The sequence below is a fragment of the Odocoileus virginianus genome, unplaced genomic scaffold (genome assembly GCF_023699985.2).
Source record: "Odocoileus virginianus isolate 20LAN1187 ecotype Illinois unplaced genomic scaffold, Ovbor_1.2 Unplaced_Contig_16, whole genome shotgun sequence".
Taxonomy (NCBI): domain Eukaryota; kingdom Metazoa; phylum Chordata; class Mammalia; order Artiodactyla; family Cervidae; genus Odocoileus; species Odocoileus virginianus.
In genome coordinates this window covers 218,522-235,546 of record NW_027224333.1, presented here as the reverse complement: position 1 = coordinate 235,546, position 17,025 = coordinate 218,522, and the positions used below count along the sequence as shown (strand labels likewise).

Genomic DNA, 17,025 nt, shown 5'->3' with positions numbered 1-17,025 from the left:
GAAATATTTGAAGTGAATGCACAGTGATTTCTTTCAAAATAAAGAAAAGTGAATAATAACTTGGTAAATATTCCTCTTTAGGGGAAAGCTCCACTGTCTTCGGCCACAAAGAGGTCATGCTTTTGATATTCTCAAGGTGGAATTAATTTTACATTTTAAACAGTGCATAAATGAATATGAGATTTAGGTGAATATATCAGAAAACTCAAATAACAGTAGCTCATAAAGATAGAAGTTTTTTATTATTTAAAGGAGGCTGGATCTGCATTTACCTGGGGCCAGTGTTCCTTCAGTCTCCCTCCTCCATCTTTCCAGCGCCTGTCTTTCTCCTTAAAGGGATTTGTGGTCTAAGATAACTGCTACAGCTACTGTAGTAGCATTATAAGGACACATCACAGGCTGGGCGAAAGTGGCAGTATTGGTAGATTTCTGGGAAGGTTCTTTAAAGAGCCTGCCAGGCAGGAAAAGCCAAGCTGAGATCCCAAGACCATGGTAGCACTTACACATATGAGTACAAATGGAGAACTCTGATCCTAGGCTAAGAGCTGCTTTCTCTCTGCTTTGTTCATACTGCCTACTGGTACAAGTATGTATTTGTGAGGGGTACAGAGCATGGCTAGGAGATAGACAGTAGTTTGATAAACAGTTCAGTTCAGTCACTCAGCCGTGTCCAACTCTTTGCAACCCCATGGACTGCAGCACGCCAGGCTTCTCTGTCCATCACCATCTCCCGGAGCTTGCTCAAATTCATGTCCATTGAGTCGGTGATGCCATCCAACCATCTCATCCTCTGTCGTTCCCTTCTGTCTTGCCTTCAAATTTCCCAGCATCAGGGTCTTTTCCAATGAGTCAGTGCTTCACATCAGGTGGCCAAAGTATTGGAGCTTCATCTTCAGCATCAGTCCTTCCAATGAATATTCAGGACTGATTTCCTTTAGGATGGACTGGTTGGATCTCCTCGCTGTCCAAGGGACTCTCAAGAGTCTTCTCCAACACCTCACTACAAAAACATCAATTCTTCAGTGCTCAGCTTTATTTATGGTCCAATTCTCACATCCACACATAGCTACTAGAAAAACCATAGCTTTGACTAATGGACCTTTGTCGGCAAAGTAATATCTGCTTTTTAATATGCTGTCTAGGTTGGTCATAGCTTTCCTTCCAAGGAGTAAGCGTCTTTTAATTTCATGGCTGCAGTCACCATCTGCAGTGATTTTGGAGCCCAAGAAAATAAAGTCTGACACTGTTTCCACTGTCTCCTCATCTATTTCCCATGAGGTGATGGGACCAGATGCCATGATCTTAGTTTTCTGAATGTTAAACTTTAAGCCAACTTTTTCACTCTCCTCTTTCACTTTCATCAAGAGGCTTTTTAGTTCCTCTTCACTTTCTGCCATAAGGGTGGTGTCATCTGCATATCTGAGGTTATTGATATTTCTCCTGGCAGTCTTGATTCCAGCTTGTGCTTCTTCCAGCCCAGCGTTTCTCATGATGTACTCTGCATATAAGTTAAATAAGCAGGGTGACAATATACAGCCTTGATGTACTCCTTTTCCTATTTGGAACCAGTCTGTTGGTCCATGTCCAGTTCTAACTGTCATTTCCTGACCTGCATACAGGTTTCTCAAGAGGCAGGTCAGGTGGTCTGGTATTCCCATCTCGTTCAGAATTTTCCACAGTTTATTGTGATTCACACAGTCCAAGGCTTTGGCATAGTCAATAAAGCAGAAATAGATGTTTTTCTGGAACTCTCTTGCTTTTTCGATGATCCAGCGGATATTGGCAATTTGATCTCTGGTTCCTCTGCCTTTTCTAAAACCAGCTTGAACATCTGGAAGTTCTCGGTTCACGTATTGCTGAAGCCTGGCTTGGAGAATTTTGAGCATTACTTTACTAGCGTGTGAGATGAGTGCAATTGTGTGGTAGTTTGAGCATTCTTTGGGATTGCCTTTCTTAGGGATTGGAATGAAAACGGACCTATATGTGTTTAGTTATATAATAATTATATATATTTGATTTATGCTTATATTGTCTCCATAGAATGCTGACACAGCCTCCTATAACAGTCTCTTGGAGACTTTTAGAAATTCCAAGCCACTAAAACACAGCCAGAAATTCTGAGTGAGTGACCTCTTTACACTCCAGGAACTAGGGTCCCAGCATGGCAGGATGTAAAGTACTAGGTCTGCACACCAGCTGCACACAGAGCACATACACAGGCAAGAGAAAGACAGCAGAACAAAAGGCTTTCCAGTGTCATTCTCAGCGGTCATCTGCCCATTTACTTTCAGTGGGAATCAGTTCTCAGAAGCCAGTGGAACAACTCCTGTGCATCAAAAGAGAGAGGAGAGACAGATGGGTGCATCTCTCCTAATGAGTGGGATGCTACTTCATAGAGGAGCCAGTCCCTGTGCTGTAGAAATAGGAGAAAGCTGCCACAGATCCAGGATGCCTTCTTTGACATGGTAGCAAGGGTAAAGAACCCACCTGCCAATGCAGGAGACATAAGAGATGCAGGTTTGATCCCTGGGTTGGAAAGATCCCCTGGAGGAGGGCATGGCAACCCACTCCAGTATTCCTGCCTGGAGAATCCCATGGACAGAGGAAGCTTGGGTCAGGCTACAGTCCGTAGGGTCGCACAGAGTCGGACATGACTAAAGCGACTCAGCACAGCATAGCACTAGGACACTAGTGCAGAAAGAAGGGTGTGTGTGCATGACCAGAGGTGTATAGTCGCACTGAAGATCGATCTGGGTGTGCAGCTACCTGGCTAGGTCAGCTAAGAAAATACAGTAAGTTCCTTACATACAAATGAATTCTGTTCTGAGACTGTGTTTGTAAGTCCAATTTGTTCGTAAGTCCAACAAAGTTAGCCTAGGTACCCAACTAACACAATTGGCTATATAGTACTGTACTGTAATAGGTTTATAATACTTTTCACACAAATGATACATAAAAACAAACACAAAAAATAAAGGAAACATTTTTAATCTTACAATACCTTAAAAAGCACAGTATGACAGCTGGCATATCGGAACACATTCACATCTTTGAAAGTTTGCAAATTGAAGGTTCACGTGTAGGGGACTTATTATACTAAAAGTAGACAGCATGCCCTCAAATTTCAAAATACAATGCTGCTGAAGGTTGATAAATAAAAGATGGAGCTAAATCAATTTCTAGTTGTGTATTTCCCAGTTACTTTCAAAATCCCAGCTTCCCAAGAACTTTTATACTTCATTTCCTCATAGGTATTTTTGTGATTTCATCAGAAAAGACTGGCTGATAGGTTCCCTTGTGAAAGTGTCCCATTTGGACAAGTTAAATGAGTAAACCTGGTTAAAAAAATATATATTCACCAAAAGCCTCTCAGCATAAGGTACAATTTCCAAGCAATCTTGGCTACTTGTAAGTATTATTGGAAGGCACTCAAAACAAACACTCCATTTGCCTGATCTTCAGCAAAGAAAATATCAGCCTGTGTGAGCTAATGTGGATGTTATTTTATAATTAGCTTCGCTGCCATTTCAGGGTACCTAATACCATTGTCCTCAACTCAAAGTCTTCTGAACTGAAATTTAGAAGGTGGGCAAGCTGCAAGGCTTGTGACCTGGAGTATGGTTCTAGAAAAATTCAGATATGAGTAGATCTGGCCTGGTTATGCAAAAGACTTTCCCTTGACCTGCTAGGTATTGAGACCATAGAGGAAGTTGAAATATTGATTGGGACAGTCAGGGTTGGCTTCATGGGTGTGCAACCCAGGCAGTTACCAGGGCTTGGCACTGCAAAGGGCCCCACAATTTGTTTAATACTCTGCTGTCGCCATCTTGAAATTCCTAATAAGTCTTGAGCAAGGAGCTCAGCACTTTTATTTTGCATTGAGCCTCCCAAATTATGTAACAATCCTGGGAAGAGTAGTGCAGCCTTACCTCCACTCCCTTTCTAGACATTTTTCTTTCTTGTCATTTGCATATACAATATTTTCTGCTCACACTAAATTAAAAATTTACATTTCAGCAATTGGGTCTCTTTGAATAGTATGTCTCACCACAAGGATGAAAAAGAGGATCAAAGAACAGTAATGTGGAAAGACAACATCAGAGAGAATGCAAATTGGTTCAGGGCACAAGGGAATTCTCTGCACAATTTTTGGAACTTTTCTGTAAGTTTTATCCCAAAATAAAAAGGCCAGCTCGTCAGAAATTTACAAAATAAAATAAATAGCTTTAAAAAGACAGTTGTAAAATCATAAAAAAACAAAACCCTTTCACAACTGAAAATTAAAATTAAAAAAGAACAATATTCTTCTAAAAAATTACTGTATCAAAGAAAAATCTCAATTGAAATTATAAACTTGACAATATAATGCTAATGTCATTTTAGAACAATTAAAAGATTTACTTTAAATGTTTTGATATAGCAAAAGTGAAAGTGTTAGTCGCTCAGTTGTGTTTGACTCTTTGAGACCCCATGGACTGTAGCCCGCCAGACTCCTCTGTCCATGGGATTCTCCAGGCAAGAATACTGGAGTGAGTTGCCATTCCCTTCTCCAGAGGATCTTCCTGACCCAGGGATTGAACCCAGGTCTCCTGCACTGCAGGCAGATTCTTTACCGATCTGAGCCACCAGGGTTGTTTAAATATCAATAGTTTATTAAACTAGCAACAACAGCAAAACTGAAAATCCCTTTTATAATTGTCACAAAAACTATAAAAGAGCTATGATTCAATTTTGTAAGAAATTTGCATTAATGATATACATGTGTGTGAATGGACAATAAAATTTCATGAAAAGATACTAAAGAAGACTTGAATATATGAAGAACCATTTCTGGATGGGAAGATGTAATTTTGTAAAAATATCAGTCTTCCCCAAATTAATATAAAAACATTAATTCTCTTAGTAACTGGCAAAAAAGAACATAAAGAAAACTCTCTCTAGCCCCTTAAGTGGTGAGAGTGAAGGATCCTGGGGGGGAAGGGCAAGTTCGTAGTCTAACCCCTGAGCCCAGGGATCCAGAGCCTGCCTAAGACTGGAGCTGAACTAGGTCAACAGCAGTTTAATACACTTAGGAACACATTTAGTTGAGTATCTCTTGTGTGAGCATGCTCTAAGAGGTCTTACGGTCTACAGTAAGAAGAATATTCCCTGTCCTCATCTCCAAGAAGTGTGTACTTGAGCAGGAGAGAGAATTTGAGCATGGCTACAGAGGCAAAGTGAAGGAAGAGTGCAGAGCTAAGACAGCAAACTCAGGCCAAAGTGAGGGGGAGAAGAACTCTTTCTTTTCTAAACATGGGAAAGGGAAAAGGACATGGAAGCAAAAGCTTAGGGCAAAGGGCACATGTCAACAGCAAGAGCTCCTGTGAATTGTGGGTTGCTGCTTACCACGGATGCTGTTCAGTGTCTTAGAAGCAATTTTCTCATTTATTCAGTCAATACCTAATAAATTAGGCACCTTTATGATTCTTATTTTACAGATGAAGCAACTGAAGCTCGGAGAAGGGAGGCAAGGTTCCCAGGCTCAAAAAGTCAGATGCACAGCTTGAAGCTATTCATTTTTTTATCAATCAATGATTTCTTGAGCACCAATCATGACCTGGGCATTGTTCTGGAGACCAGAGACAGAGGAGTGAATAAAACTCAAGCCAGAACAGGGTTTTGCCGTCTTGGGATGTATGTTGAGAAAGGGGGTCAAACATAGGTAGAGAATAGAAAAGCAGCAAATATATCAAAGTTTCTCAACATTGGAGTGACCTTGGCATTACTGACACCTGGGGCCAGATAAATCTTGGGGCTCAGATAAATTTTGGGGCTCTTATAGGCATTGTAGGGTGTTAAATGGCATCCTTGGCCTCTAGTCACCAGATGTGGTAGCACCCTACCTTCACTCCCAAGGGATGACAACCCAAAACATCTTCAGACATTGTCCAATGTACCTGGGGGCAAAATTGGTCCCGGTTGAGGACCACTGAAATAAACGAACTTGATAATTTCAGGTGGTGATAAGAGACAAATAAAATTGGATTTTGGATGGAGAGTGATGGGGAAGCATGGCTTTAGACAGAAGGATTACAGAAGGTAACTTCAAGAGAGGCCAAGAAGCAGACATCAACAACTTGGGGGAACAGTTCCAGGTGGTGTAGAGCCCCAGAGAACCAGAGAGTTCCAGGTGCAAAGTTGTGAGGGGGTCAGGAGCTTGGTATGCTAAAGCAATGTAAACAAAGCAGAGTGGCTAAAGTATAATGACATGGGGTGGATGGGCAGGGACAATATCATACATCGACTTGTGACTTACATTGTAAAAAGAGAACTTAGTGGCCCTCTGGAGAGCAGTTTGGATGGCAGGAGAAGAAGAGGGAGTTGGCTATCTAGGAGAGTGTTGATGGAGGCTGGGATAGGGTTTCCGTGGAGGAAATGGGAAGATACTGAACAGCTGTACAGGGAGCTGTAGAGCTGAGAGGCCCAGCTGAGAGGCTGGATGTGAACAACAAATTCCCCTTCCTTTTGCCTGTCTGCCAAGGTGGGCCCCAGCTTCCATATTCCTGCATATCTACCCCATGCTTCCCACTGCACCAGACTTGCGCATTTGTCTGCTTGGACTCAATCTCTGGTTCTTCGTCCCTCTCTGGATCGTCATCTTCTAGGATGTCACCCCTCGGACCTCTGTCTAGATCAACTCCACGTTCAGGGGCCTCATCTTCCCTTAGCATCCCTGCCTTTCCCTCACATCCACTTTCCCGCCAAACGCTGCCAAAATTCTAACTCTCTTGGGAGCTAAAGCTGAACATTCTGTTTCTATGAATACAGAAATGCACGAACTATCTCCATTACAAATTCCAGAGAAGGACCTAGGGGTTTTCCCAGAGTCATCCTATGAACCAAGGGCAAGGGAGGTAGAAATGTAGGGGGTCAGAAATGCAATAAAGAGGAATGAATTTCAGCTTAATGGTACAACATAGCAGCCAAGGAGCGATATTTGAAGTGATGTTTCTATTGTATATGCTTGTAGTGGGCTGAACTGTACTCCCCCAGAAGAAATGTCTAAGTCCTACCCCCAGTGCCTGTGAATGTGACTTATTTGTAAATAGGGTCTTTGTCGATGTGATTAGTTAAGTTAATCACAGTGGATGAGAGTGAGCCCTAAATCCAGTGACTAAATCCTTAAAAAAAGAGGAGAGGACACATCCTGATGCAGACACACACAGGGAAGAAGGCCACATGACAACAAAGGCAGAGATTGGAGTGATGCAGTTATTAATACAAGACAAGGAACAGCAAGGAAGCTGGGAGCCACCAGAAGCTAGGAAGAGGCCAAGAAGGATTCTCCCCTAGAGCCTGCAGCGGGAATGTGGCTCTGCTGACACCTTGATTTTGCTCTTCTGACCTCCCAAGCTGAGAAGAATGAATTTCTGTTGTTTTAAACCACCCTGGTTGTGGTCATTTGTTTGGCAGCCCTAGGAAACGAATATAATACTCCAAATGCTCATTTAGACAATTTGGGCTAAAAGGTACCTTTTATCTACATGTGAATCTTCTGCTGAAAAACGGTAACACAGAGTGTTTGAAAGATGAAGATGAATAAGAGAATTCCCGCATCAGACCTGAGTTCAGTTGGCATGTCACACATGTGCCTTGATTAAACTGCCTTTCTGATAACTCCCTTTAGCTGCACAAAGTCCAGTGCACACCCTCAGGACGCGGAAGCTGGTATAACATGGATGGAGGTGCCTCAAACAAGGTTGACCAAGATTTTGTACATTTTGATTATTCCTTCCCACAGGCCAGAAGCTTGACATAGGCCCACATGACTCCAAAAAGACCTGGGCACAGGCTTCTGGAAGTGCTGCCCTCACACCAAACCTGAGTCAGCCTTGGCAAAATGCCAGGGAGTCCAGCAGTTTCATCCCCAAGTCCATCTACAGCTTCACCTGTGGGTGCTCCTTCAGACCCACATCCCCCTTCCCTAGATCAGGTAAGTGTTTCTTGTTGACATCTACTTCTGTTTCCATTCAAAGGGAATTTAAATGGAGACATGAATCTCCCCAAATTATAAATCACCCAAGGCACTGTAGCCCTAATGATAGAATACTAGGCAGTAAGAGAAATGGTTTGGATAGGAGCACTTCTCTGTCACACTTTCAATTCATAGGCAGGGACTAGCTACCCCTTTTCTTAGACATACAGAAGAATAAAGACATGAAATCAGAGCAACACATTAAAAGTATAAAAGCAGCAACAGATGGTAACTTAAAAACATTTTCTAGCATGAAACAGATGTTCTTATTGTAACACACTGATCCCGGCTATCACTTACTTCAATGCTTCCCCTTCCCTCACACTCTATTCTTCTAGAGACAAAATTTTAAATATATACAATTTTTCCTGGAATACATGTGCTTTAGAAACAAGAATAAGCACAAATTTCTGGGGTAAGAATGTAGGTATCTGTGTGTGTGTGCACACAGATCAAAAGACTAATAACCTACAAGCTCAATTTTCTAATTCATCTTTCACTTAAAATGTATATGAACATCATCTGTGGCACTGAATATTTTACAACATCATCTTCAATGGTTAGACAGTTTTCCATAATAGTGGTATATGATAATCTAAACAATCCACTATTAGAGACTGTTTCCATTCTTCCTTGGAAAGGTTGTGATAACACATGCTTGAAGCTACTTCTGCTTTATCGACTATGACAAAGCTTCTGACTGTGTGGATCACAATAAACTGTGGAAAATTCTTAAAGAGATGGGAATACCAGACCACCTGACCTGCCTCCTGAGAAATCTGTATGTAGGTCAAGAGGCAACAGTTAGAACCGGACATGGAACAACAGACTGGTTCCAAATTGGGAAAAGGAGTATGTCAAGGCTATATATTGTCACCCTGCTTATTTAACTTATATGCAGAGTATATCATGGGAAATGCTGGACTGGATGAAGCACAAGCTGGAATCAAGATTGCCGGGAGAAATATCAATAACCTCAGATATGCAGATAACACCATCCTTATGGCAGAAAGTGAAGAAGAACTAAAGAGCCTCTTGATGAAAGTAAAAGAGGAGAGTGAAAAAATTGGCTTAAAACTCAACATTCAGAAAACTAAGATCATGGCATGCTGGTCCCATCACTTCATGGCAAATAGATGGGGAAACAATGGAAACAGTGACAGACTTTATTTTTTTGGGCTCCAAAATCACTGCAGATGGTGACTGCAGCCATGAAATTAAAAGACGCTTGCTCCTTGGAAGAAAAGTTATGACCAACCTAGACAGCATATTAAAAAGCAGAGACATTACTTTGCCAACAAAGGTCCATCTAGTCAAAGCTATGGTTTTTCCAGTAGTCATGTATGGCTGTGAGAGTTGGACTATAAAGAAAGCTGAGCACTGAAGAATTGAAGCTTTTGAGCTGTGGTGTTGGAGAAGACTCTCAAGACGCCCCTGGACTGCAAGGAGATCCAACCAGTCCATCCTAAAGGAAATCAGTCCTGAATATTCATTAGAAGGACTGATGCTGAAGCTGAAACTCCAGTACTTTGGCCACCTGATGAGAAGAACTGACTCATTTGAAAAGACCCTGATGCTGGGAAAGATTGAAGGCAGGAGGAGAAGGGAACCAGACAGAGGATGAGATGGTTGGATGGCATCACCGACTTGGGGGACATGAGTTTGAGTAAGCTCTGGGAGTTGGTGATGAACAGGGAAACCTGGAGTGCTGCAGTCCATGGGGTGGCAAAGAGTCGGACATGACTGAGCGACTGAACTGAACTGAAGCTAAATTTGGGCACACATCTAGGATTATTTTCACAGAACAAATTTCTGAATGTGAGGTTTCTGGAATTAACACTTTTCATTTTAATGCTTTTGATTCTTACTGCAGAATTAGCTCTTTTGTATACTAAAAGACTGCATGCATTTGTATCACCAGCAGCATAACGATTTGTTTCCCTACCTAATTGCCAACATTATGTATTATACATTTTTTATATTGTTCAAATTTACATTTGAAAAATGGTGAAAAGTCTTTTGAATGTTATGTAAATTAAAGAAAAAATACACACATAGCTTTTTCAAAATAATCATAGAGCTAATTGTAAAAGCCAAAATTTAAAAGCGTCTAGAAGAATAGAAGCTTCTATAATATTTTTATGAATTTGGAATAGGCAAACAATTCCTAGGACAGAAAATCTGATAAATTTGACTTCACCTCATTAAAACAAAATTTGCTCATAAATAGACACCACTGCTGAAGTGAAAAAGACATGTCACAGACTAGGAAAAATGTTAACAAAACATATATCTAACAAAAGACTTGTATTCAGATATATTTTCAAAAGGTTCTACAGATAAATAATGTAAACAAACAATTCAATAATGAGTAGAAAATATATAAACAGGAAATTCTCAAAATAAAATACTCAGATGGTCAATAAACATATGAAAAGGCATTAAACAAGGAAATTCTTTGCAAAACCATAATGAAATTCATTAAGAGGTCATATATAGTACAACAAGACAAGCAAAAGAAACACATTGGAAACAAAATAGGCTAAATTCATTTCCAGAAAGCATAATCATGTATTAATTATGTGGGAAGAAAAACCAGAAATCTACGCCAAAAAGTCACTGATTTATAAGTAGATTTAGCAAAATCTCAGGATGCAAGGTCAATGTACAAAGACAGTTATATTTCTGCTTGCTAAACCAAGAACTGGAAAGTGAAATTAGGAAAACAGTATAGTTTATGAATATAATTAATTAAAATTTTATCCAAAATGCATAAAGCACTCAGGGATAAATGTACCAAAATGTATGCATAATCAAAAAACTCAAAATTTAAGCATATTACTGAGAAAATAAATTAGGCATAAATAAATTGATTAGTTCAATGCAATCCCAATTAAAATTCTAGCATCAGTTCTTGCAGAAATTAACAAACTTATTATAAAATGTTATAGAAATGCAAAGAGCCAAGATTAGCTAGCACAGTTAAACAAAACAGAGTTAGAGGACTTATATTACCTGATTTAAAGATTTACTCTAAAGCTACAATAATCAAGACAGGGTGATACTGCATAAAGAAAGACATACACAACAAAATATCAGAATAGAGAATCCTCAAACACAAACACACATAATGCAATCAATTGATTTTCAACAAAAATGTCAAAAAGTAATTCAATGGTCAAGAACAGAATTTCAATAGACTGTACCGGAAAAAGGTTTTTTTAAAGAAACACTTCATGCTATATAACTATCTATTTATATAGATAGAAAGGTAGAACATATACATAAATGTAAATGTTAAAACTATAAAAACATTTTAAAGAAAATACTGAAGAAAATCTGCACTCTTGTAGTAGGCAGATTTCTTAGCATACAAAAAGCAATAAACCCAGATGAAAATATTAACAACTGAACTCTATAAAAGTTAAATACTCCTCCTCTTTGAAAAAAGTTATTAAGAAATGAAAAGGCAGAGAAATGCAAATCAAAACCACAATGAGGTACCATTACTCACCAGTCAGAATGGCAGCTATCCAAAAGTGTACAAGCAATAAATGCTGGAGAGGGTGTGGAGAAAAGGGAACCCTCTTACACTGTTGGTGGGAATGCAAACTAGTGCAGCCACTATGGAGAACAGTGTGGAGATTCCTTAAAAAACTGGAAATAGAACTGCCATATGACCCAGCAATCCCACTGCTGGGCATACACACTGAGGAAACCAGAATTGAAAGAGACAATATTCATCACAGCACTGTTTATAATAGCCAGGACATGGAAGCAACCTAGATGCCCATCAGCAGACGAATGGATAAGAAAGCTGTGGTACATATACACAATGGAATATTACTCAGCCATTAAAAAGAATACATTTGAATCAGTTCTAATGAGGTGGATGAAACTGGAGCCTATTATACAGAGTGAAGTAAGCCAGAAAGAAAAACACCAATACAGTATACTAATGCATATATATGGAATTTAGAAAGATGGTAACGATAACCCTGTATGCGAGACAGCAAGAGAGACACAGATGTATTGAACAGTCTTTTGGACTCTGTGGGAGAGGGCAAGGGTGGGATGATATGGGAGAATGGCATTGAAACATGTAAATTATCATATGTGAAACAAATCGCCAGTCCAGGTTCGATGCATGATACAGGATGCTTGGGGCTGGTGCACTGGGATGACCCAGAGGGATGGGATGGGGAGGGAGGTGGGAGGGGGGTTCAGGATGGGGACACATGTACACCCATGGCGGATTCAAGTCAATGTATGGCAAAACCAATACAATGTTGTAAAGTAAAATAAATAAATAATTTAAATAATAAAAAAAACAAAAAAAAGATCAATGAAGAAAAAAAAAGAAATGAAAAGGCAAGACACACATTAGGATAAAATATCCACAATACTTGTATCTTACAAGCAACTTGTTCCCAAAATACACAAAACGTTCTTACAATTTAGAAATAAATTTTTAAAAACTTAGGCAAGTTTTTAAAACTTGGAAAAGCATTTGGAAACTTTACAAAAGAAGATATATGAATGACTGATAAGCACATGATATTTATCTTCAATAGTCATCAGGAAATGCAAATTAAACCACAATGAGGGTATCACTATAAACCTACTGGAACTGAAACATATTGTATGATTACAGTACTGAACAGCAAATGTTGGCAAGAATGTAATACAGCTGGAACTCTCATACATTGCTGATAGGAGTGTAAAACATGAAAGTTCTTTAGAGAACTGTATGATAGCTTTTTACAAATTAAACATAGACTCACCATATGACATGGCCGTTTTACTTCTTGATATTTACTCAAGAGAAATGAAAACATGTGTCCCTTGTGAAAACTGTACGCAATGTTTAAAGTAGCTATATTCATAGTTGCCAAACACTGGGAAAACTCAAATGCTCCTCAACAGATGAATAGGTATAACATATTATGATATGTTCATACAATGGAATATAATTCAACAATAAAAAATTACCAAAATACACAAGAATATGCATGAATCTCAAAAACATGCTGAGCAAAAGAAAAAAATAAAAGATTGCATATGGGGGAGAAAGGCGTGATGGGGGGACCCTAAAGGGAGCTGGTGTTAAAAAATTTTTTGAAATATTGAACAATCAATACTTGATTGTTGCGGTGGTTATGTGAAGATATATATATATATATCCATCTAAAGATAGATAGATCCATGCTCAGTCCCTAAGTCATGTGATTGCCTCTGGGAAGGGGAACTAATTGGAAGAGAACATAAGGAAACTTTCTGGGGTGATGGAGATGTTTTCTATTTCAATCTGCACAATGAGTGTGCACGCTTCTCAAAATTCATCAAGCTTCCCTGGTGGCTCAGAGGTTAAAGCGTCTGCCTGCAATGCGGGAGACCTGGGTTTGATCCCTGGGTCAGGAAGATCCCCTGGAGAAGAAAATGGCAACCCACTCCAGTATTCTTGCCTGGAGAACCCCATGGACAGAGGAGCCTGGTAGGCTACAGTCCACAGGGTCACAAAGAGTCGGACACGACTGAGCGACTTCACTTTCACTTTCATATTGAACATTGGTGTATTTTATGGCTATAAATCATACCTTGACAAGGTATAAAAAAAACAAAAATAAAATCTAAAGCCAGGAAGATTGGGGGCTGGGGAGTTCTTCAGAACTTGTGTTCACTTGTACTTATTTTCTCATTTTCCTGGAGATTCCAAATATGCCACTTATAAAAAATTACCCTTGAAAAAACAAAAAATTCCCCTTGGGGAAAAGTGAACAGGCTCTGTTCTCTGAGTTTCCCAAAAGAAAAAAAAACAGGAGACGCTGGATGGGAAGCCCCAAATCTTTGAATCAAAGGGGACGATTTTAAAATTTGGGAATTTCAAACTTTTTCTTTTTCCCTAGCAAAAAATATCATCGCTAAAGCTTCAGGCAGGCAACGAGGCTATTGAAACAATGATCTGGTCATCACAGATATCTTAAAATGCGTTTAGAATCAACTTCAGTGCCCACTTTAAACAAAAGCAGCTTTCTCCCCAAGTTACTCATAACAACCCATGCACTCTGCAGTCACAGTTAATCTGACTTGCAGGGTCCTGAGCTTGAGGGCCATGTGTGTCAGAAGATTGCTCATATGCCTTTGGACAAGTGGAGCTCATGCGTGACTGTACAATCAGCAAAGACCTTCCCAAACAAGGGCAACATCACAGTCCAGCTCCTTGCACCACATCTCCAAAGATTCAGCCAAAAAGATTTAATACTGGAGACATCTAGTTGCATACACATTTCAGACAAAGTAGCAACTTTCAGATCAACAGGTCATGGTGGGTGTTCAGTTGCTCAGGAAGAATCTGCAGATGTGTGATTCTGATTATGCTGTGGTACCGCATGGCAGATGTAATCTACAAATTCTCAAACTTAGAAGAACTCTATTCAGGGCCAGCCTCATGGTGGGGGGGGGGGGGGCGGTGGTGGTGAAACCTGTGCACAGGGCTCCATCCTCAGAAAGGCTCTGAACATGGGTGAATGCTCAGCTGTTTCCATCTTGAGATTCTAATAACTTTTTCAAAAGTAGCCTCACATTTTTTATTTTGTACTTGGCCCACTGCAATATAGCTCCAAAATGGATCACAGACCTAAATGTAAAAGCTAAAACCAGAGTTCTTAGAAGAAAACATGGAAGTAAATATTCATGACCTTGGGTTAGGCAAAGCCTTCTTAGATACAACACCAAAAGCACAAACAACCAAAGAAAAAATAGATAAAATGAACTTCAGCAAATTGAAAACTCTTGTTCTCAAAAGACATAAAGAAAATTAAAAGATAACCCAAAGAATGGGATAAAAACATTTGTACATCATATATCTGATAAAGAATTTGTGTCCAAAATGTAAAGAATTCTTGCAACGCTATGATAAAGAGAAACACAATTTCAAAAAGTGGAAAGGATATAATAGACATTAATTTAAAGAAGATATTCCAATCATCACTCAGCATGTGAAAAAATTCTGAATATCATTAGCCATCAGATAAACACAAATCAAAACCACAGTGAGATACCATATCACCCCACTAGGAGAACTAGAATCAAAAGACATGTCATACCAAGTGTTGGCAAGAAGGTAGGCAAGTTGAAATCCTCACACACTGCTAGTGGGAATTAAAATGATGCAGTCATTTTGGAAAATAGTTTGGTAGTTCCTCAAAATGTCATATATAGAGTTATCATAGGATTCAGCAATACCACTCCTAGGTATCTATCCAAGAGAAGTGAAACATATATTCACACAAAAACTTGTATAATATATGAATATTCATGGAAGCAATATTCATAATAGCTAAAAAGTGAAAACAACACAAATGTCCATCAATCGATACGTGGATAAGTAAATTCTGGTATATATAACAGAATATTATTTGGCAATAAAAAGAATAAAGTTACTGATGCATGATACTACATGGATGAACTTTGAAAACATTATGATAAATAAAAGAAACCAAAAACAAAAGACCACACTTTGCATGATTCCATTGATACAAAATGTCCAGAATAAACAAGTCCATAGAGACAGAAAGTAGATTAGTGGTTACCCATGACTAGAGGTAGGGGTGGGGGAAATGAGGAGTAACAGCCAACGGGTATGGGGTTTCTTTTTGGTGTGATAAAAATCAAATTGATTGTGGTAAAAGTTGCATGATTCTGTGAATATACTGAAAGCCATATAATTGTACACTTTAAATGGGTGGATTTTATGGTGTGTGAATTATGTCTCAATAAAGTTGCTTTATTTTTAAGTAATGTTTAAGTAGTTGTTAAAATGTTAGCACATTAGCTGCTTTTTTTCTTCTGGTCTTTTTAGTTGAATGAACCAAAATAACTCAGAAAGAATACAGAAATACATATACTATAACCCAAGCCCGAATTCCCCTGGGCTACTAAAGGAACAGACATGAGTTATATGAGTCACTTGGATGTGGGATTCGCATGAGGTTGCCTCCTGCATCTTTGCACTCAGCTGTAGTTCTCTAAGCCACCAAAAGTTTACCACTGGCCTTTCTAACACAGAACAGAGTCAGCAAGTCTAAGGGAGATGACAAGCAAACACTTTTTCTTATTTTTTGACTTGCTTTGTTCAAACAACACAAAATTTAGCTGCTTTATTAGGCCATGATAATATTAACAACCAAAATCTTTTAGAAAAATCATCCAAAGCATGTGCAAGATATCAAATGTTAATTGTATCTGATCTTTAAAAATACAAACTATGAGGATGTGCTCTGGAGTGTTATTATTTACAGAGGATTTTTTCCTCTGACTCTATTATTTTCATGGGTATACTAGCTTTCTGAATAAGGGCTAGTGTGGAATGCTGAGAATTCTTTCCCCAGGATCCTCCTGACTGTGTGTGAATGCTTAGTCACCTCAGTCATGTCTGACTCTTTGCAAACCCATGGACTGTAGCCTGTCAGGCTCCTCTGTCCATGGAATTCTCCAGGCAAGAATACTGGAGTGGGTTGCCATGTCCTCCTCCAGGGGATCTTCCTGACCCAGGGATCAAACCCAGGTCTCTTATGTCTCCTGCATTGGCAGGCAGATTCTTTACCACTAGCACCACCTGGGAAGCCCTTATGTTGTTTTCTGAAAATCAAATTTATTTGCTAAATCTGGCAACTCGAATTCTAAGGGAAGAAAGCCTCAGCTCAGGCCATGCTGGGTGAGTGTGAGCAGGGAAAGGAGACTGAATCCAGACACAGTTCTCCTCCCTTAGAACAGGAGAGATGAGATTCAAGTACCACATCAACTCATTAAATAACACAAAATTAAAGAGTTGTGGCACTAAATCTGACAAATTCACATGACGTCTATAGAGTTCCACCAGTGGAGGACATTTTTTCCAGGATAGCAGGTGAAGTCCTGCAAGCCAGAGTTCCAGGATCCAGTGTTTGAAGCCAGTGGTCCTCAACCGAGGGCAATTTTGCAAGGTCTGGGGGCCATCTGTCATGAGGAGG

General features: G+C 39.5%; 1 protein-coding gene across 2 annotated transcripts in view; it reads right to left on the bottom strand.

The window, feature by feature from the left end:
* ARHGAP6 (Rho GTPase activating protein 6) overlaps positions 1-17,025 on the bottom strand; it is a 511,877-nt gene that overhangs the window by 331,557 nt on the left and 163,295 nt on the right. The window lies entirely within an intron of this gene.